A 23,293-nucleotide genomic window follows, 5' to 3' on the forward strand; every position below is an offset into this window, starting at 1 on the left:
AACAATCAAACACATAAATAAAAACAAATAAAATAATAAAAATTAAAAAGTTAATTGTTTAAGAGAAGAAAATGGCAGCAATTGTTCAACAGAAGGAGAAGAATTGAAACACTTAAAAAAAAAAAAATCCCTGCTCAACAAAAAACGAATAATCAAACAAAGAAAACAATAAAACACACATCAATAAAAACAAATAAAATAATAAAAATTAAAAAGTTATTATTCTTCTTTTCAATAGCTTTGAAAGGAACAATGCGACCAATATCTGTATGGTAAAGGAAGACCAGCCACTTGAGGGTTAATTATTAAAATAATTTACAAAAAAAAAATACTATTTTAATTAGCGTTTTCAAGGATAAATAAGTTATTAAGAAAACGCCAATATACGACAATAAATTATTTTAGTAAATTGGAAAAGGCCATTTTGTTGGGTATTACAAAGTAATAGCATTGGTCAATTGCACCTACTGCTTGGAAATTCTAAATATATGTTTGTGGAACTATTCATATACATTTCTTTTTTTGTGAATTTATAACATATTTTATATTTAATTGAATTTCAAATGTTTCACTACAAATTTACAATTAAATTAAATTCTAAAAATTAATTACAAAAATCAAAACTAAAATAATATTTGTGAATGAAGGTGACATATTTTGACTCAACTTAGTACATAGTTAAACAAAATTGAGTTTAGTATAAATAGTTTTAAGTTATAAACGGATCAATCTATTTATAGTACACTAAAAATAAAAATTAATTAGATATTTACTTCATCTGATAAGATATATAATAACTTATTTATTTAATTAGATTAATAAATTAACATATTTTATTTTAATATATTTAAAACTATTATGATGCATTTTATATAATAAAAATGCAATTTTACATTTAATATTCTACAATTTATACTTTTTTTTTAAATTTTATAGTATACTTATACTAAAATAAAATATGAGTTCTTATCAATATCATAATTATTTTTAAAAAATAATTATATTAAATAAATAAATTGTTACGTGTCTTATTAAATTAAGTGAGAACATCTTATTTAACTTTTATTTTTAATGCGTCATAAATAAATTGGCTCGTTTATGGCCTAAACTTATTTGTACTGCATCTTAATCTGATTAGTTTCGATTCTTGTAATTAATTTTAAAATGTAAATTTTAAATAAAAATTTTCAATATAATATTTGAAATATAAAAATATATTTTAAAATTATAAAAAATGTATATAATTAGTTTATATATATATATTTAAATAAAAAAAATTATATATTTTTAAAAAGTTACTTAATTTTATGAAATTATATAAATATCCTACCTTGCGTGCTTTGTTGGAGATGACTAAACGAGCAAAAGTAGTCAGTAAGTCATCTCCAGCAAAACACGCAAGGCAGGATATTTATATAATTTTATAAAATTAATTAATTTTTTTAAAATATATAATTTTTTATTATATATATATTCTCAAATTTATATTTAATATTGTATAATTATAAAATAATATTTAAAAAGATAGTGCTATTTATTTTTATTTATGACACAATAAATATTTTTAAATTAAAATAAATACTTAATTAAATTTGCTACTAACATATTTGCCATATATACTTACATTTATGGGATATTGTTATGAAAATTATTCATCTTGATTTTTCATTAGAAAGAGACAATTGAATACAAAAATCAAAAGATTAAAATCAAGAAGCACCAACTACCAAAAAAATTAATAGAGCAATAGTAATAAGGTAAATATAGTTAGATTTTAAAAAAAAAGATAAATATAATTATTTGTAAAAGTATACGAATATAAGCTTTCATTATTGGTTTTGCATATATTATCTTTTATTTTTATTATTTTTATTTGTCTTTTTTATTTATTTACAGATTATTATTATGAAACTTTATATTTTTAAAAAATATTTATTTATTTATTTTTATAATTGATGATATATTTTATTTATATATGTTAACTAATTTAATTCTAATAGAAACGAATTATAAAATGTGATAAAAAATACAATTTTATTGAAAATTTAAATTAAACATGTAAATATTAAAAGTAAAGCGCTAAGGTGAGAGTATTATAGTTATATGCTATGAAATTTTAATAATCAAATTATATAAAAAATATTATAAATGATTTTAATAAAAAAATGAAATATTAAAATTTAAATTAGGCATAAAAAAGTTAATTTCTATTAAATTTGCGCATAACATAAATATTTACTGGATAATTAAAAATGAGGCCAAATTTTAAATAGTCACTGTTACATTAAAAAATTACTATTTAATCTATGCATTTTAACAAAACTAGTTATTTAGTCTTTTAATTTTAAAAAATATATTATTTAATTTATCTATTTTTTAGTTTGTAAATTGTTTATACCTTGTTGTCCCAAAATAGTCCAAGAGGGGGGTGAATTGGACTTTAACAATTTTTCGGCCCTTGCTTTTAGCCTAATGAAAAATTGTGGTTTTGTTCAACTAAGTGCTTCTTAATATATAATGACAGTGATATGTATTTCAATAAAGTGTCCCTAAGTTGCAATTCAAGCTTTAATCAATATTTATAGCTATCATAACATGCATCACAAAATATTCAACTAATTTCTCATCATACTCATAAATCCTCAAATATACCAACTCAATATATTCATTCAACATTCAAGGTCATGTATAAAAATTAAATTGCACAAAAGTAAAGAGGTTAAAGTTAGAGAGATCAAACACAATGATTTTTATAGTGGTTCGGCTTAACTAGCCTACATCCACTCTCTCAAAGAACCTTCTTTGAGTCTTCTCTCCACTATTTACTCTTTTAAAGGCAAGAGACCAAAAAACCTTTACAACTTTTCAACACCAAGCTTTTACCAAGGTAGCTTGAAACCTTCACAAGTGCTATCTCAAGCACTTACTCTCTCAAGCTTCAATAGGTGCTTGTACAGCCTCTCTTAAATGCAATTCAATGTTGTAACACTCACTCTTACTCAATACAAATCAAACTATAAAGAAGAGATGAGTTGATTTGCCAATTGTCGCTCAAAGTCTTTAAAGCTCTTGAATGAAAGCAATAAATGAAAAATCAAAGTTGGAGTTCAAATGTAAGCTTTCATCAAGTGTAAAATAGAGTAAAAAAGGTGTATTTATAGTCCCAAATCATTTTAGACCGTTTGAAACCTTTTTGGAATGTTATACACACTGCCCATGACAAAATGGCCCTTATTTTGTCTTTTTGTGCGAAGTTGAGCAGCTCTGATTATTTAGCAAACTAATGAAATTTTGGCAACAACAGTAAACTAGTTAGCAAACTAATGTTTTAGCAAACACATTAGCAAACTAATATTTTAGCAAAGCAGTTAGCAAACTAAGTCAACAGCTGCATGTCTCAACTTGTAATATTTAAAAACAAAGATTAAGACATTAAGAATAAATAAGTTCGATGCGATGATCCAAGGTCATGATGAGAAAAAATAATCAGAAAACAAAGTTTCATTTTTGAGCTCCATTCGACTAAATTCTCATATATTCTTTTTACATAAGACCTAAGACTCAATCTCTAATTCTATGACTTTCATACCTTTACTTTGAGTCTTGGCTTTCATAATCTTGTTTTTTTCTCATTTTGGATTTGTCTTGAGATGCCTTTGAGTATTCTTCCTCCTTAGATGCAACTTCAAAAATTCTTTATGAATAAGAAAAGGAATTTACACATTGATGCATACATTTTGCATAATCATTTAGGTTTAATTTCATAGCCATTTTATTTGATTATTAGTCATTTTTAGCTAATTTCATTAGTTAATTAGTTAGTTTTTCATAATTATCGATTTTGGATTAATTTGTATCTTTTACTTTGTTTTGTAGGAAAAAAGGTGTTTTTGAAGGACTAAAGAGAAATTTTGCCATTGAGGAGTGACTTCTACAGCCAAAGATGTCAAAAACAAGTTTTCAAGCTGAAATATGCATCGATCAAATTGTGCATAACTTGCCGCATAAGCTATGCAGATCTGCATAAGGAGAAAAATCACTGTTCCAGAACCAACCGAAATGTGCATAAGGAGACTGCATAGCTTATGCACATTCACACCTCCCTTATGCACTCTCACGGAATTGTGCATAACCTATGCACCAAGTCATGCAGTTTCGCATAAGTGAACCAGAACCAGTCGAAAACTGTATAAGGGACTGCATAACTTATGCAGTCCCATAAAGAGTTCATTAATGAGCTGGCAGAAGATTCTCTCAGATAATTCCTCCTAGAACATACCATTTTAGGGCTCCATGTCAGAAAAATGCTATAAATAGTCTCATTTTCCCATTTTAGAGAGAGGAGACAAGGAGCAGAAAAGGAAAGGAGAAGAGAGGCAGAATTTGAGGAGTCACTTTCACCTTCCACACCATTTTCAACCAAGATTTGCAGATTTCTTTCTTTCCTTACATTTTTCTACATTTCTAGTGTTTAATTTCTTATTCCTCAGCTTAGATTAAAGCTTTATTTCCATTTAAACTCAATATATCTTGTAAGCATTATGGATAGTGAGTAGTTTTTTTTTGATTCTGGAGTAAGGGTTGTAATATTTGAGATATTTTGTGGTCTTAATGAGTTTTATTCATTTCTTGTGTGCTTAATGACATGCTTAGTGTAGGATCCCATTAAGTGATGTTCTTAATCCATGGTTGAGGCACCGAAAGGAGAAGGCCTTGTGATAGATAATCAAGAAATTGGATTTAATTAACTTAGACCTAGAAATAGGCTAAGGATTAAGAGGATTCACAGATTAGTTAAAGAACTTAATGGGTATTAATTAATTCTAACTCCACGAAAGTATGATTAGTTTGATTAAGGCACTCTTTGTCTCACTCGAAAGGGTATTCGAAGGATTTAAGAATTAATCTCCTTAAAACCATAAGTTTCACAAGATTGGATAACCAATTTAAAATCCCAAAATAGCTCGGATATGAAATCCCGAATTCCGGAATCGCCTTTTTATCATTGTTAATTTCTAATCGAATTTAATTACTTGCCATTTTGAATATTGCTATATTTGAACTTGCTTATTTCAATTTGATGCAATTTTAGTTTAATTAATACATTGTTGAATAGATTATTAATTTTGCATACATAGATTTCACATTCTCAATACCCATTAATTCATTACTTTAATTTCAAAAAAATATTTCAATTTACTCAACTTTTTATATCAAAAATTCAATCATTAACATAACTCCTCGTGGGAACGATATCTTTTCTATACTACTTGTACCCGTTGCACTTGCGGTAGGGACGCATCAAGTTTTTGGCGCCGTTGCCGGGGAGTTGTTTATTTAATATTGAATTCTTGATTATTTTAGTTGTTTATAGTTTTATTTTCGTTATCTTTTCATTTTGTGTTTGTTTGTTCTTTTTCAGGTACTTTTAATCTTTTATGAGAAGAGCTAGAAGCACAAGTGATACATCCTTATTATTCAATCCTGAAATTGAGAAATTTTGTAAAGCCAACAAGAAAGAAACCAGAAAAAGAAAAGAAGCTTTGAGAGAAACCGAAATTGAAGCAGACATGGCTGATGAAAGAATTAGAATTGGTGTTGGTAATGCTGGAAATGGTCAAAACAATGAAAATGAAGCCTAAGGTGAAGAAGTTGTTAATGCTAATCTGCCTAGGGGAAGTATGATGGATCATGCTTTTCCTCATTTTGATGACTTGAGAGAGAGCATAGCAAGACCAAGAATTGATGCAAATAGCTACAAGATGGATTTTGGAGTTCTTCAAATGATTCAGAATTCTCAATTTGGAGGACATCCTTCTGAAAATCCACACACACATCTGAAGAAGTTTGCTATGATCTGTGACATGTAAAAACAACCTGGAGTGTCTGATGATGCAGCAAGATTAAAGCTATTCCCGTTCTCTTTGAAAGATAGAGCATTGGATTGGCTTGATTCTTTACCTCACAACTCCATCACAAATTGGGAGCAACTCACTGATGCATTTCTTGCACAATATTTTCCACCTGGAAAAACTCAAGAACTAAGGAATCAAATGACAGCTTTCAGACCAAGAGAGGATGAAACTCTTTATGAGTCATGGATGAGATGGAAGGAATTAGATAGACAATGCCCACATCATGCCATTCCGAAATGGATGATAAACCAGAATTTTTACACAAATGTCACTCCTGCAATCAAAGGAATTATTGATGCTCAAACAGGAGGAGAATTTATTATGAAGCATGAAGATGAAGCTTATGAGCTATTAGAGAAAATTGCAAAGAATACTCATCTTTGGAGTAGTCCAAGAGGACCAGCCCAACTCAAAAAGGCAAGTTCTTTGGAATGTATGATCTTGATCCATTCAATATGATTAATGCAAAGTTTGATGCACTTACTAATGTTTTGGCTAAGAAGATGGAAGACTTGAGTATGTTGGTTAGTTCAACATCATCATCTGGAAGTTCACAACAAGTGGCTTATGCAGAAGAAACTACCAGCTGTGGAGTAGATTATGGAGAACAAGCAGCATATGTTGGTAATTATGGAAACAAGCAAATGGGGAATCCTTATTCTCAAACCTATAATCCAAATTGGAGGAATCATCCCAACTTTTCATGGGGAAATCAGCAAAGTCAAGTTCCAAATCAGAATTTTCAACCACAACAGCAACAAGGAGTTCCATATCAGCAAAATAGGCAACCATTGCCTAATTTTCAGCAGAAAAATATGAATCCTCCACCAAAACAGCAAGAACAAAATTCCACCACTGAAGCGTTATTGCAACAGATTCTTGCTAACCAAAATAAGCATGATGAGGAGATGAGAGAGATGAAAGCAAGGCTGGAACAGATGCAAACACATAACAGAATGCTGGAAAATCAGATTGCACAACAAGCATCTTCCTCAGGTGCCAAGTCTTTTGGAAAACTTCCAAGTCAACCAGAAAACCCAAGAGAGCAATGTCAAGCTATGACTTTAAGAAGTGGGAAAGTTGTAAATAATGAGGAGAGTGAAAAACAAGAGAAGAGTGAAAATGATGAGAAGAGAGAAAATGCGAAAAAAACTGATGAGAGTGAAAAACAAGAGAGTGCAGAAAAATGTAAAGAGAAAATTGAAGAGAAGTATATACCTCCTGAGCCCTACAAGCCACAGCTTCCCTTTCCACAATGATTTCAAAAAGCCAAGCTTGATAAGTAATTTGGGAAGTTCTTAGAGGTTTTGAAGAAACTTTACATAAATGTGCCATTTGTTGATGCTCTTTCACAAATGCCCTCTTATGCAAAATTCTTGAAAGAAATTCTCTCAAACAAGAGGAAACTTGAAGATGATGAAACTGTAGCTTTGACAGAAGAATGTAGTGCTATCCTCCAAAGGAAACTTCCTCCAAAGCTCAAGGATCCAGGGAGTTTTTCAATTCCATGCCACATTGGGGAATCATGTTCTACAAAAGCTTTATGTGATTTAGGGGCTAGTGTTAGCCTTATGCCCCTCTCCGTTTATGAAAAGCTCAATATGGGAGATCTTAAGCCAACCCACATTTCTCTTCAGTTAGCTGACAAATCAATCAAGTATCCTGAAGGGATTTTGGAGAATGTGCCTCTGAAGGTTGGAAAGTTCTATATACCTGTTGATTTTGTCATCTTGGACATGGAGGAAGATTCTAATATCCCAATCATCTTGGGAAGACCCTTTCTAGCTACAGCAGGAGCATTGATTGATGTTAAGGGAGAAAAGCTGACTCTTAGGGTTGGTGAAGAGCAATTGGTTTTCAATATTAATAACTCTATGAAGAAGCATCATTCTGAAGCTGATACTTGCTTGAGAGTTGATATTATTGATGAGCTGGTTGAAGAACATTTCAGAAAGAAATATCCAGAAGATCCACTTGAAAATTGCTTAGTTCATGGAGGAAGCATAGACTATGATAACCCTCATGTGGCTGCATATGCTCAACACTTAGAAGATAGTCCACCATTCATTTCTGCTCCAGTCTTTCAACTCACACAAAAGGAAAAAGTAGAATCTAAGCAACCATCATTCAAGGAAGAAGATGCACCTAAGGTAGAACTTAAGCAACTTCCTTCCCAGCTCAGGTATGAATTTCTTGGCACTAATAACACTTATCCAGTAATTGTAAATGCAAACTTGAGTACCTTAGAGGCTGATAAGTTGTTAAGAATGTTGAGACAATTTAGGAAAGTCTTAGGATACACCATAGATGACATTAAGGGAATAAGCCCACACTTTTGCATGCATAGAATCATTTTGGAAGAAAATTGTAAGCCATCTATTGAACATCAGAGGAGGTTGAACCCAAATATGAAAGAAGTTGTTAAAAGGAAATTTTGAAGTTGCTTGATGCAGGGATTATATACCCTATCTCAGATAGTACTTGGGTGAGCCCAGTACATGTTGTCCCAAAAAAGGGTGGAATGACAGTTGTCAAAAATGAAAATAATGAATTAATTCCCACCAGAACAGTAACTAGTTGGCGAATGTGCATAGATTACAGAAAATTAAATGTTGCCACTAGAAAAGATCATTTTCCACTTCCCGTTATTGATCAGATGTTAGAAAGACTGGCTAGGCATTCTTACTTTTGCTATTTAGATGGATATTCAGGTTTTCTTCAAATCCCTATCCATCCAAATGATCAAGAGAAAACCACTTTTACTTGTCCATATGGAACCTTTGCTTATAGGAGGATGCCATTTGGGTTGTGTAATGCACCAGCCACTTTTCAAAGGTGCATGATGGCAATCTTCTCAGATTTCATTGAAGACATAATGGAGGTTTTTATGGATGATTTTTCTGTTTATGGATCTTCATTTGACATATGCTTGGCTAACCTTTCTAAAGTTTTGCAGCGATGTGCAGAAACTGACCTTGTGTTAAACTGGGAAAAGTGTCATTTCATGGTTCAGGAAGGGATAGTGCTTGGACATTTGGTGTCTAACAGAGGAATAGAGGTTGATAAAGCCAAAGTTGAAGTGATAGAGAAGATGGCTCCTCCTACCAATGTCAAAGGAATTCGAAGTTTCCTAGGACATGCCGGGTTCTACAGACGCTTTATCAAGGATTTTTCTAAAATAGCCAAACCTTTTTCTAATTTGTTAAGTAATGACACACCATTTGTATTTGACCAAGAGTGTTTGGATGCCTTTTGCAGGTTGAAGCAAGCCCTTATCACTGCACCAATCATGCAACCACCTGATTGGAGCCTACCTTTTGAAATTATGTGTGATGCTAGCAACTATGCAATTGGGGCTGTTCTTGGTCAAAGAAAGGACAAAAAGGCTTATGCTATTTATTATGCTAGTAGAACACTGGATGAGGCTCAAACAAATTATGCAACAACTGAAAAGGAATTTTTAGCAATTGTCTTTGCATTAGAAAAGTTCAGACCTTACATTATTGACTCAAAGGTGGTTATATTTTCAGATCATGCAGCCATCAGGTATTTGCTCCGTAAAAAGGAGGCTAAACCTAGGCTCATTAGGTGGATTCTGATGCTACAAGAATTTGATTTGGAGATTAGAGATAAGAAGGGAGCTGAAAATGTAGTTGCTGATAATCTTAGTAGGCTGAAATTGGATGATGAAGAATTGGATGAAATCCCTATTGATGAGTTTTTCTTAGATGAACAACTTTTCTCTCTTGTTGCTAAACTACCTTGGTATGCAGACTTTGTGAATTATCTATCTTGTGGAGTTTTACCTCTAGGTATGACATGGCAACAAAAGAAAAAGTTTTTGCATGAAGTGAAATTTTATAGATGGGATGATCCTTTACTCTTTAGGAGATGCTGTGATGGTTTAATAAGGAGATGTATTCCTGATGAAGAGACACAGAGTATTATGCATCATTGCCATGCTTCTGATTATGGAGGACATTTTGGAATCTCTAAAACAGCTAGTAAAATTTTGCAAGCTGGTTTCTTTTGGCCAAATCTTTTTAAGGATGTGAGGAAATTTGTGTTGGAATGTGATAAATGCCAATGGAGTGGAAATTTGTCAAAAAGAGATCAAATGCCCCTAAATGATATTCTTGAAGTGGAATTATTCGATGTTTGGGGAATAGATTTTATGGGGCCATTTCCTCCTTCATATGGTAATAGATACATCTTAGTTGGGGTTGACTATGTGTCAAAGTGGGTGGAAGCTATTGCAACTCCAACTAATGATGCTAGAGTGGTAGTGAGATTCTTGAAGAAATTTGTCTTGAGCAGATTTAGAGCTCCTAGGGCTGTAATTAGTGATGGGGTTCCCATTTTTGTAATAAGCAATTTGAGAGCTTAATGAGGAAGTATGGTGTAGTGCACAAGATAGCTACCCCATACCACCCTCAAACTTCAGGACAAGTTGAAATTTCTAACAGAGAGCTCAAGCATATTTTGGAGAAAACAGTGAACAATTCTCGGAAAGATTGGTCTATCAAACTAGATGATGCTTTATGGGCATATAGGACTGCCTACAAAACCCCTATAGGAACTACTCCCTTTAGGTTGGTGTATGGTAAGTCTTGTCATTTACCTGTGGAGCTAGAACATAAAGCATATTGGGCCATTCAGACCTTGAATTTTGATCTTAAGCAAGCTGGTGAAAAGAGACTATTGCAACTTAATGAGCTTGAGGAACTGAGGATGGATGCTTATGAAAGTGCCCGTATTTACAAAGAAAGAACTAAAGTTTGGCATGATAAGCATCTTAGGAAAAAGAAATTCAAAGAAGGTGATTTAGTTTTGTTGTTCAACTCAAGATTGAAATTGTTTTCTGGAAAACTTAAGTCAAGGTGGACTGGTCCATATAGAGTTTCTAAGGTTTTCCCTTATGGAGCAATTGAAATTTGGAGTGAAAAATCTGGGAATTTTAAGGTCAATGGGCATAGATTGAAACATTACATAACTGGAGACCCAATAATAGGAGCAAGCTGTTACAAGCTCTCCAATCCCTCACCTCTTTTGAGTGAAATTCATGAAAAGTCCAGCTAAGGACTATAAATTAGCCCTCTTGGGAGGCATCCCAAGTCCTTTTATTTTGCTTTTGCTGATTTACTTTCATTTTCATTGATTTTGTTTTTATTTTAAATCTCCCCAAATTCAATTTTTGACATTGTTAAATCTTGTCCCTTGTAGATGTATTTCAATGAAGAAAGGCTGGTGAACTGTTGGGGAAGTGATTCTTAACTTGAAAATTTTATCCTTCAAATTCTCCCAAAAACCGATTGATTTTTACTGCATAACCTGTGCAGAAGCTGCAATCTGGTTTATGCAGAGGAAAAATGAAATCTGCAGCAAAATGGGTGCTGCAAAGAAATGGCTTGTGTTCTTGGTGAGGTTGGGTGTGTAACTTTTAAGTAAATGTGCTTTTAATGTTAATATGGTGGTAAGTGAGCCATTTTTGAAGTTATGAGCTTATTTGGGTTGTGGAATTTAAGGTGGAAATGCTGCATTTTTCTTGGCATGACTTGGGGAGTTCATCATTTGTGAATAGATACAACTTTATGCAGATTTTATTGAGTTTTAATGTTCTAAATGTTGATTTGCAGAATTTGAGTTAAAATGGCATGGGTCACAAATGCCTTTTATGCAGGATCCATCTTCTACAAGCTTGTGTGATGCATTTTTGATGAACTTTGTATATATTGATGTGTTTTTGGTGAAAATTTCTCATGGTTTATGCTTCATGGAATTATATTTCTTCATTGTAGGGTATTTTTCACACTTGCAAATCATGTTCCATTGCAATCTTAATCTTGTTGAATTGTGCATAAGCAACTGCATAGCTTATGCAATCCTGCATAATCACAATTTTTGCCATTTTCATCCCTGTTGCAAAGTGCATGAGAAGAGTGCATAGCTTATGCAACTCTGCATAGCCTAATTTTGTCAAATTTCATATCTTTAGAAACTTGCATAAGCAGAGTGCATGACCTATGCACATTTGCATAACTTCAAATTCCTCATTTTCTCTCTCTGCCGAAGTCTGCATAAGCAGAGTGCATAACTTATGCACTTCTGCATAACCAGAAACTCCAAAAATTCAAACCTGTCGAGAGGTGCATAAGCAGAGTGCATAGCTTATGCACTTCTGCATGACCTCACACTCTGAATCTCAAAACCCACCGAAGAGTACATAAGCAGAGTGCATAGCTTATGCACAACTGCATAACCACCAACCCCAAACACCAAAAGCTGCCGAGACCTGCATAAGCAGAGTGCATAACCTATGCACTACTGCATAACCGAAAATTCCAAATTTTAAAAGCTGCCGAGAGGTGCATAAGGGGAGTGCATGACTTATGCACTCCCGCATAACTTCACTTCCCAAATTCCAAAAGCTGCCGAGAGGTGCATAAGGAGAGTGCATAGCTTATGCACTTCCGCATGACATATTTTTTTGAACTTCAAAACAAGGCGAAACTTGCATAAGCTAGTGCATAAGCTATGCACATTCACTTTCCCCTTATGCAGTGATTACAAAACCCGTTTAAATCAAACTTTTCTTTTCGGCAAATTTTTTTTTCTTTCCCACCTTCACCCCCCCGATATCCCTGTTCACTGTTCCCCTCTCACAATCCTCATTCCGGCATAACTCCTCCTCACACCTTCTTCTCCATTTCGATTCTCACTACATTTGCCCTAATTCTCATTCTTCTTCAATTTTCTTCTTTTCCCTCACCTCCTCCATTCTCACTATCGGGATCCCATGGAGTCGCCTCCCCATTCCCGTCCAGTTTCCCCTCTCCAGGTTTCACCATTGTCAACGATACCTCCCAATCCCGATTCCCCTCCACAAGCAACACCCCCACCACCTCCCACAACCACGTAAAAATGAAAAATCCGGTCGAAATCTGTGCGACCCATGTCCTCTGCCCTTCCTCTATCCAAACGCAAAGAACCACCTACCCCATTGTCGGAACCACCACCCAAAAAGCCAAAAGCTTCAGCCTCCACACCCTCTTCCAGCAAAAAGCCAATTTCAGTAGCTTCACAGGTATCAAAGTTACCTTGGCCTCTTCCTGATACAATTCAAAAAGTAGCTTTTAAGAGACTCAAGGATAGGAGGGTACAACCCACTAGGTATATTTCTGCCGATTCTCTACAATCTCTTGGTTTATTTGACAATGTAGTTGCATATCTTGATGGTATGGGTTGGATGGAATTTGTGCATAAGCAGGAGATAGTTTATCCAACTCTAGTTTTGGAGTTTATTTCTTCATTCTCTGCACCCTCAAATTGCATGATGTAGACCATAAGCCAATTATGAAATTTAGATGTTTAGGGCAAAATAGAGAGCTGTCATTGGACCAATTTCATAGCATTTTTGGTTTTGCAATTGATGGGTTATTTCGGGTGCCACATACTGGAGTAGAGGTAGCCAACAAGGGTATTTGGAATGCTGCCCAATTTTAGAGAATTATCACAAACCAACCTCAAACTTTCTCTGCTGGAAGATCAAAAACCTCCCAAATACTTGACCCTGCACTTAGGTTTATTCATAGGCTGATTGCTAGCACCATATTGGGCAGAGGGACTAGTTCTAGTGCTGTGGGGAAATCTGAATTATTTATGTTATGGTGTGCATTTCACAAGGTCAAGGTTTCTCCTGGTTATTTCTTTTTTGAGCATGTGTTGCATATTGCCACTAAATCCATAGGTGACATTGTCCTGGGTGGGTTTATAACAGTTATAGCTAAGCATTTTGGTTTTAATCCTGAAGAGCACCCATTTTTATATTTTGATACTGCACACCTATCCAAAACAGGGTTCAGTTTGCCACATTCTGATATTGCACAACCAGCAGCAGAAACTGAACCCACTGCACAACCAGAAGCCCAACTTTTCCCATCAGTCCCACAGCACTCCACTGAACCTATCCCACCCCCTCAGCCTGCACAGGACACCCCAACAGCCTCTGCTCAGCCCATACCTCCTACAGCTGAACCTTCCTCATCCACAGCCCCTCCTGCATTCAACACTAAAGCCTTATTCACCTATCTTGAAAGGCTTAGTGATGATATATACTTTGTGGATAGGAAGCTTGACACTGGTCTTGATACACTCAAGGATCGTCATGATCAACTATTTGACCTTGTCATGGAAACCAGGGACAAGCAGAAAGAATTGAAGGAGATGGTAAAGCAACTCATGATCTTTCTAGGCATGCCACCCCCACCTCCATCACCTCCTCCAGCACCATCATTTCGACAACAGGCAGCAGCCACTAGCCCCTTAGCAACATCTTTGGACAAGGGCAAAACAATAGAACTAGATTAGCTTCTGTTTTACTTTTGTTCAATCTTGTAGGACCTTTTCTTTATAAATATGTTCAAACATTTATAGTTTGTTTTGAATTATGTTTGTTTGTTTTGAATTAGTTTGTTTTAAATTCTGTTTTTTTTTCTTGAAGTTTCATTGGATAGCTATTACATTAGTTTTCTTTGATTTTCATTGCACTTATTGCCCTTCTGTACATATTTGCCCATACTCTGTATATATTTCAATGCTTCTACTGCTGGTTGTACATTTCCCCTTGCTAATCCTCATGCAGCAGCTTTTGTATACACTACACAGGCTATGAATTTCCTTATGCAGATATTTTGCACAGCCTGTGCAACCCTTTCTGCTACTTATGCATAACTGCACAGGATGTATTCCCCTTATGTAAATGTCCTGCATAGCCTGTGCAACCCTTTCTGTAACTTATGCAGAACTGCACAGACTGTATTCCCCTTATGCAAATGTCCTGCATAGCCTATGCAACCTATATTGCCACTCATGCAGAACTGCACGGCTTATGCACCCTACTTATGCACTTGATCTGGACAGCATTTTACTCTGCATAACCTGTGCAGCTTCTTATGCATCCCTTTATCTTGAATTCTCATCTGCTCCATACCAGGTAACTCTTTCTTTTTTCTCTTAATTTTACAATTCTTGGTCAATATTATTTGCTTTGAGTTTTGGTTATCTACTACTTGAGACATTGAGGACAATGTCTAATTTTGAGTTTGGGGGTGCATTTTGATTTCTTGCTTTATTCTTCACATTTGCTTCATTTTTCACATTTTGAGTATAGGAACATCTCATCCCATTTCATTTACATATATTGTAAATATTTTACATATACATCCACACATACATACACATTACACATTTACATACGCATTATACATCACATAGCACATATACAAATAGACAAATTGTACACATTGCACACAAATAGACTTCCTCCATTTAGTTAATACATCACTCATTTTAGGAATCATGCACCATGCATTAAAATCTTTTGCCAAATCCCTTGAGTATTGAAAATGTGCCTATGAGAGTGATTTGACTCACCTTTTAGTTGGGTTTGTGGATTGAAAGTTTCCTAAAAGGTGCAAGGTTTTGAAGTGTCTATCCCTTGCCTATATCTTCTTAGCCAAAAAGCCACCCAACTAGTCATTTGGAGAAGGAAGTGTTTAGAGGGAGTTATTGGATATAAGGTAGTCAAATGATGTCTCACCAATTCTAGAACAAATTTTCTAAACCTTTCAAGGCGAAATACCAGCTTATACTTGAAAAGAGAGATGATTAGGCATTCTTTGATTTAAAACCTTCTCATTTTAAACCTTTGGCCCTTTTCCCTAATTAAAATTTACCCTTGCAAACCCCTTTGAGCCTTTTTATTCCTAATTTTTCTTGAAATCCTTATTGTTACCTAGCCAATGAACCAAACACTCCAACCCTTTTCATGAGAATAATATTGAATATTAGGTACACTTTCTAAAAAAATAATAAAAATAAAAATAAAAAAAAGAAAAAATATACAATAAAAGGAAGAAGAAGTGCTTGTAATATTGTAAAAGTGCTAGTATATGTGCTTTTCACTATTGCCATTCAAATTGAAAGAAATCCACCCAAAGTATTAAAAGAAATGAGTTTGGGGGTGGCATTTTTAGGGACAATCATCAAAAGAAAATGCAAAATACAAGTTTAAAGTATCAAAATGTCCCTCCATTTCTATGTAAACTATGCTAGCACTTGACAATTCTCATTATGTATTTCTCTCCTCCATATATATATATATATATATATATATATATATATATATATATATATATATATATATATAAGTATAATAAAATAAGAAATGTACCTTATGTTGTCAAGATTGAAAATATTCTCATGCTTTGAATCCTTTTTACCCATTTTTCTTCTTAGCCTCATTTTTGAACCCCATGGCCCCATTACATCCCTAAAAAGACCTTTGATCTCTTGATAGTATTTGCTACATTAGTGGAGATAGGAGTAGGGAATTTGCCTATGGGATTGGAAAATTATCCATTCATTCATTTAATTCCATCATTCCATATAGAGACACTTTGACTATTGATTGTCCTAGAATTCCTTTTGAGCATGACTCTCTCTTTTGATTGGTTGGTTTGGGGATTTTGAATGATAATTGACTTGATGGCTAAGCGGTGAAAGCTTGGATAAGCATTAGATTCTTTGCATTTTGAAGGATGGGTATATGGATTGTTGGTATGGCTAAAGGTGTGTTTAGTTACTTTAATAGGTAATTTTCATAGCTCTTTGGATAAGGCACCCCTAAAAATTTTGCATTACATTTTAAAGTTTGCTTGAGGACAAGCAAAAGCTTGAGTTTGGGGGTATTTGATGCATACATTTTGCATAATCATTTAGGTTTAATTTCATAGCCATTTTATTTGATTATTAGTCATTTTTAGCTAATTTCATTAGTTAATTAGTTAGTTTTTCATAATTGTCGATTTTGGATTAATTTGTATCTTTTACTTTGTTTTGTAGGAAAAATGGTGTTTTTGAAGGATTGAAGATAAATTTTGCCATTGAGGAGTGACTTCTACAGCCAAAGATGTCAAAAACAAGTTTTCAAGCTGAAATATGCATCGATCAAATTGTGCATAACTTGCCACATAAGCTATGCAGATCTGCATAAGGAGAAAAATCACTGTTCCAGAACCAACCGAAATGTGCATAAGGAGACTGCATAGCTTATGCACATTCACACCTCCCTTATGCACTCTCACGGAATTGTGCATAACCTATGCACCAAGTCATGCAGTTTCGCATAAGTGAACCAGAACAGTGAAGCGCATAAGGGACTGCATAACTTATGCGATCCACTTATGCTGATCCATAAAGAGTTCATTAATGAGTGCGTAAGATTCCCTCAGATAATTCCTCCTAGAACATACCATTTTAGGGCTCCATGTCAGAAAAATGCTATAAATAGTCTCATTTTCCCATTTTAGAGAGAGGAGACAAGGAGCAGAAAAGGAAAGGAGAAGAGAGGCAGAATTTGAGGAGTCACTTTCACCTTCCACACCATTTTCAACCAAGATTTGCAGATTTCTTTCTTTCCTTACATTTTTCTAGATTTCTAGTGTTTAATTTCTTATTCCTTAGCTTAGATTAAAGCTTTATTTCCATTTAAACTCAATATATCTTGTAAGCATTATAGATAGTGAGTAGTTTTATTTTGATTCTGGAGTAAGGGTTGTAATATTTGAGATATTTTGTGGATTTTGATTGGGTAATCCATATTTTGTGATCTTAATGAGTTTTATTCATTTCATGTGTGCTTAATGACATGCTTAGTGTAGGATCCCATTAAGTGATGTTCTTAATCCATGGTTGAGGCACCGAAAGGAGAAGGCCTTGTGATAGATAATTAAGAAATTGGACTTAATTAACTTAGACCTAGAAATAGGCTAAGGATTAAGAGGATTCACAGATTAGTTAAAGAACTTAATGGGTCTTAATTAATTCTAACTCCACGAAAGTAGGATTAGTTTGATTAAGGCACTCTTTGTCTCACTCGAAAGGGTATTCGAAGGATTTAAGAATTAATCTCCTTAAAACCATAAGTTTCACAAGATTGGATAACCAATTTAAAATCCCAAAATAGCTCGGATATGAAATCCCGAACTCCGGAATCGCCTTTTTACCATTGTTAATTTCTAATCAAATTTAATTACTTGCAATTTTGAATATTGCCATATTTGAACTTGCTTATTTCAATTTGATGTAATTTTAGTTTAATTAATACATTGTTGAATAGATTATTAATTTTGCATACATAGATTTCACATTCTCAATACCCATTAATTCATTACTTTAATTTCAAAAAAATATTTCAATTTACTCAACTTTTTATATCAAAAATTTAATCATTAACACAACTCCTCATGGGAACGATATCTTTTCTATACTACTTGTACGACCCGTGCACTTGCGGTAGGGACGCATCACACATCACTTTAAAGTCGGGTTAGATAGATTCTGTTTGAGTTTTGTTATCATCAAAATCAATGCTCATTTTGAGCTACACGGGGTCAACAATCTCCCCCTTTTTGATGATGATAAAACTCAAACGAATCATCAATCAAGAATCAATAAAAATGAGCGTAAGATTATGTATATCCAAGCAAGTTAGTATGCAGAAAAATGCTCCCCCTAAATATATGCACATAACTTCCAAGACATTTATCAGCTATACAAAAGCTCCCCCTGAGTTTATGCTATAAGGCATGTTCACAAAATATTCACAATATTCTCAAAAAAAATATGCACAAAAACATCCTTCCATTTGTTAAAGTATAAACACATATCCATCCTATCAAAGTATAAACACAAGTATAAACACATATCCATTCTATTCTCCCCCTTTTTGTCATCATCCAAAAAGGAAACAGGAGAAAATAATCCAAAAAGAATCAAGTTAGCCCAAACTTAAACGCAGTAAGGTAAACAATAGCAAACTAAAAACCAATAGTAGCAAACAGACTAGAAAACTAAAAATGCAGATTATGTGCTAATCATTAAGTCTTTTGCTCCTGCGAGTGGCTTTGGAAGGCACCATCTTCTTCTTGGTGGGTTTAGCAGCAGGTGGCTGAGAACCTTGGTCAGCCAACTGGTCATGCTTCTGTGGCTCATCTTCATCGGATGGTGGTTGAAGGGTAGTAGCTAGGGACTGGTATGGATTTGACACAGTAGACTTAGATCTTTTTCTACTTTTCTTGGCTAGAGGAGCAGCAGCTGCAGAGAGTTGAGATGGAGCACTCTCTTGGTGATCCTTTAGAGAGGCTTCCTTCTGCTGCGTGAGGCGGTGCGAGTTCGAAGGGTGCACTTGGAGGTTCAATAGGTGGCTCACTTTCGGGTTCTACAATCTTTTCACTGCCATGCTCAATAGGGATATCAGTTGCAGGACCAACTTCAGGTTCAATAACCTATTCACTAGCATGTTCAACAGGGGCTTCAGCTTCAGGTTCAAGTTCAGATTCAACCACTTGTTCACTTTCATGTGCCACAGCAGCTGGAAACTCACCAACCTTATTGCTTTCACCCCCATCAGTGTTATGAGCAGAGACTTGAGTAACAACCTCAACTTTAGTTGGGAAACCAGTTTCCTTGGCCTGCTGAAGATCCACAATTAGCTTCTTTAATTCCTCATTTTGAGTAAGCAAGTGACTCACTTTGTAGTCAACCACATCCACAAATTTTCTCAGAAGTTCAATGGACTGATGGGTTGAACTAAATTGCTCAGAAATAGCAGTTTTTAGCCCTTGAAGCTCACTCATAAACTCATTTGCAGAATCTGAACTGTCACACCTTACCCCTCTGTAAGGTATAACATGATCCCGTAGAATACCTAATGAACTACCGAACTTCACCTACCGATAACTCATTAAGTACCCTACAAGGGATTTTAAAACAATTTTCTTATTTTTGATAAGTGGTGAGCATTTTCTAATAAGTACTTAAAACATGTAGTTAAACTAAAACTAGTTAATATTTTTGGCCCATTTTATTTTTACGCAAATTTTATAAAAATTTTGACAAAGTTCCCTCTGTATTTTGAGAAACCAGTTCTTCAAATACCTGAAATAAAAGCACTTCCAATAATTTTCTAACCACTGCTTCAAATTCATACTCAATCTCAACCAATTTCTCAAATTCACAAGTTCAATAATTCTCAAAATACTGTCAATCAATATCATTCATATTTCAGTTGAAACAAAACAATTTAGATACATTATTACAACATTTACATTAAGAGAGTTTTAAAACCACAATATATATTACAACTTATACAAATTTTATATCAAAAGAAACACAAACTAAACTTTATTACAAACTTCATACAAATTTGTGTACAAGCTGCTCAAGACCCATTTTTACATGTCCATACATTTATGTGCAATATATACATCAAAAGAAGTATTTGCAGTTAGGGTATAAATTATACCCGAAGGCTTCAAGCTGATGACTTCACACACCTCAGCAGCTCAGTCTGCTGCTCCTCTAATCTCTGTATCTGCGACAGCAATAAAAGCTATCGCTGAGTACTAGGACTCAGTGGTGCACAATATACTAAAATAATCTTTATGCAAAACTTAAAGCACGTTTATTCAAAGATTTGGCTAAACATGAAAATTAAATACAAATCATGCATTGTGAGATTTTAAATGTAAACCAAGTTCATTTCAAAGTATCAAAACACATTTCACAAAACCGACAGCTAGATCATGCCATTCGAAACAAATAGAATCTCAATAGCCAGAGGCTAAAGAGAAATCACATGAATCTCAATAGCCAGAGGCTAAAGAGAAATCACATGAATCTCAATAGCCAGAGGCTAAAGAGAAATCATATCACAAGGCTAGCTAGCTCAAATATATGGATATCCATTCACATCCTCTTCTACTGGCACACCTCAACACTTCTCCAGAGAAGGAATCAAAATTCGAAACTAATTACCCCCACTAGTCGTGCTAGTGAGGTGTTCAAATATATGGTCATGACACTGTGGTTTCAAAACTTATCTTAACAATTTGCTAAACATTGTCATTTCAAATATACACAATAACTTTCACAATTTAAATCAAACACCATACGAATGCTATAATCCAATATTTCACATTATTCAAAACAATATGCAAAAGATGATTATAAAAGTATAGGTTGTGCACAAACCTCAAACGAGTCGCCTGTTGGCCTTGACTCTACTCCTCGGGTTCTGTCCCGGTATTCTTTTCCACTGAAACACGAAATTTTCCAATGTTTCAGTACTAGAACTTAAAATAAATCTAAAATAAACCTAACATCACATTTAGCTAGCTCTAACGTGTTAAATTCGACGTTCTCGAAATTTTGTGTTTCGGGTTACTATTCACTGCACTATTCAAGTCAAATTATTGACTTTCTAAGGCTTAATAGGTATGGGAACTCCAACTTCACCCACATACCACATTTTGGTCACCAAACTTGTTGGTTTTGGTCATTTGTTTAAAGCTTAGGTCATTTTGGCGAAATTGCCAATTTTCGGTTTTGGTTCTCCGAAGTTGCACTGTTCCATTGGTCGATCTACTGTTGGAATTTGACAAAACTTCCTTCATAGAAAATGTTCCTTATTGTCTTAACTATATTCTCATTTTTGGATCACCCCAATCGGAGTTTTGTAGCTCAAGTTATGGCCAAAATAAAATTACTGTTCACGTGCACTGTTCATGCTGCAATTTTTATGCTGGCAGATTTTTTATCCAACTTTACTCAGTAATTTGGTCAAGTTAAGTCCATAATTTGGTCTAACTTTCTTCATATGAAATGTTCTACTATGTCTTATGTTTCCATCGGTTCAAGAATCGCCTAAATCCAAGTTTTCTAGAGAGAGTTATAGCCCTTCAAACATTACTGCTCAATGGTAATTCTGCAGAGTTGCAGGTTTGATAAGTCAACTTTGCTCAATAATCTGACTAGGTTAGTGACATAATTTGGGGTGACGTTCTTCATGAAAATTTTTAGATCTATATCTTATCTAATTACGGTTAAAATTTCAAGTCAATTTGACCTACCTAGCTCGAGTTATGACCAAATGAACAGTCTGATTCTTGCTCATTTGGTCGATTTAATGCGATGGCTGCTCTCATTTCACTTTGGTCAATTGTTTCACCAGAGTTTTGGTCAGTTTTTGGCCATGGTTCCTTAATGAAAATTGTGCTATTTTATGTCTATTTTCATCCCCAATTGGTGGCATATCAATTGGACTTGTAAAATTTGAGTTTTGGTCCTTCAAAGTGGGTTTGGTCATCTTGCCAAGAAGATGACCATTGGACCTACGAATTTGGTTCTCATTCCAACAATTCCCACACATCTCTTTTGGTCATTATTGACCATTTTTCAGTCCACAATTGGTCAAAGAAATCATTTATGCATTTCTCCAAATTTTTGCCTCAAAACCCTAACATTCAAACCCTAATTCACTCAAATTGTGCAATTAATCACACTTAATGGTTTTAATGCTAATCATTCAACTAAGGAAGGTTTCTAAACTCATTCAAACCCATTAAATTCATGCAATTCATACTCCCTTCAACCAGGCCAAATTTCAGCAATGGTCATTCTCCCATGTTTGTTTCATTTAAATCAAGTTCTAAGCTCACTTAATTACTTAAACATGCATTTGAATGGAAGAATAGTAAGTTAGCATACTAACCTCAACTTTAATGCCAATTCTCCAATTTCTCTCCTTCTTTCTTCTTTCTTTCTTGTGCTTAAGTTGAAATTGCAAGGTCTAACAAGGTTTTTATGGGATTTATGAAGATTAAGTGGAGCAAATTAAGCTTAAGTGTAAGCTTAATGGAAGAAATTTTCATGGAGAAGAGAGGGAGAAGGTGGGGCGGCACAACATGGAAGAAGAAGTGATTTTTTTGTTTTTCTTTTCTTTTTTTTTTTCATCTTTATCCCTTTTTGAAGACCAAAATTCCCAAATTAATAAAATAATTAAATTAAACCTTTATGACATCATACATGATGTCATCCCTTTGACTTTTCCAACCTCTTTCCTTTTCTTTTTTTCTATTTATTTTTTTTCTATTAGTTCTTTAATTTAATTTTCGATTCCAAAATTTTCTTTTCTCCGATTTTATTTGACAGTTAGGTCAGGAGTCAGCTCTCGGGATCAATTGACCAAATTGCCCCTCGCCGGTTCATCCCGGTTTGCAAATAATCCAATATATCTTCCGGCTCCTTGACCTAATTATTTGGTAGCTTAACGTTCTTTTCGTGATTTTCTCTTTTCCACTTTGTGTTCATAAGGGTCCTACGGATCGCGGCGTCACTTTTACGGTTGAAATTTGAGTTTAAAGCGACTTCGTGATGCGTTCCCGAGGAGGTCACTCATCGCTGTGACTCTCGGCTCGTTTAACCTCTTATGTTCTGTTTTTCTTATTTATAGTTAACTAATTAAACATTACTAATTA

At 34.2% G+C, this 23,293-nt stretch overlaps 1 non-coding gene across 1 annotated transcript; it reads right to left on the minus strand.

Moving 5' to 3' along the window:
* Positions 1-6,038: 6,038 nt before the first annotated feature.
* LOC131173584 (small nucleolar RNA R71) lies at positions 6,039-6,145 on the minus strand. Its single transcript, XR_009143900.1, has one exon. It is a non-coding gene; the product is annotated as a small nucleolar RNA R71 (small nucleolar RNA).
* Positions 6,146-23,293: the final 17,148 nt, after the last annotated feature.

Source organism: Hevea brasiliensis, chromosome 14 (genome assembly GCF_030052815.1).
Source record: "Hevea brasiliensis isolate MT/VB/25A 57/8 chromosome 14, ASM3005281v1, whole genome shotgun sequence".
Classification (NCBI taxonomy): Eukaryota; Viridiplantae; Streptophyta; class Magnoliopsida; order Malpighiales; family Euphorbiaceae; genus Hevea; species Hevea brasiliensis.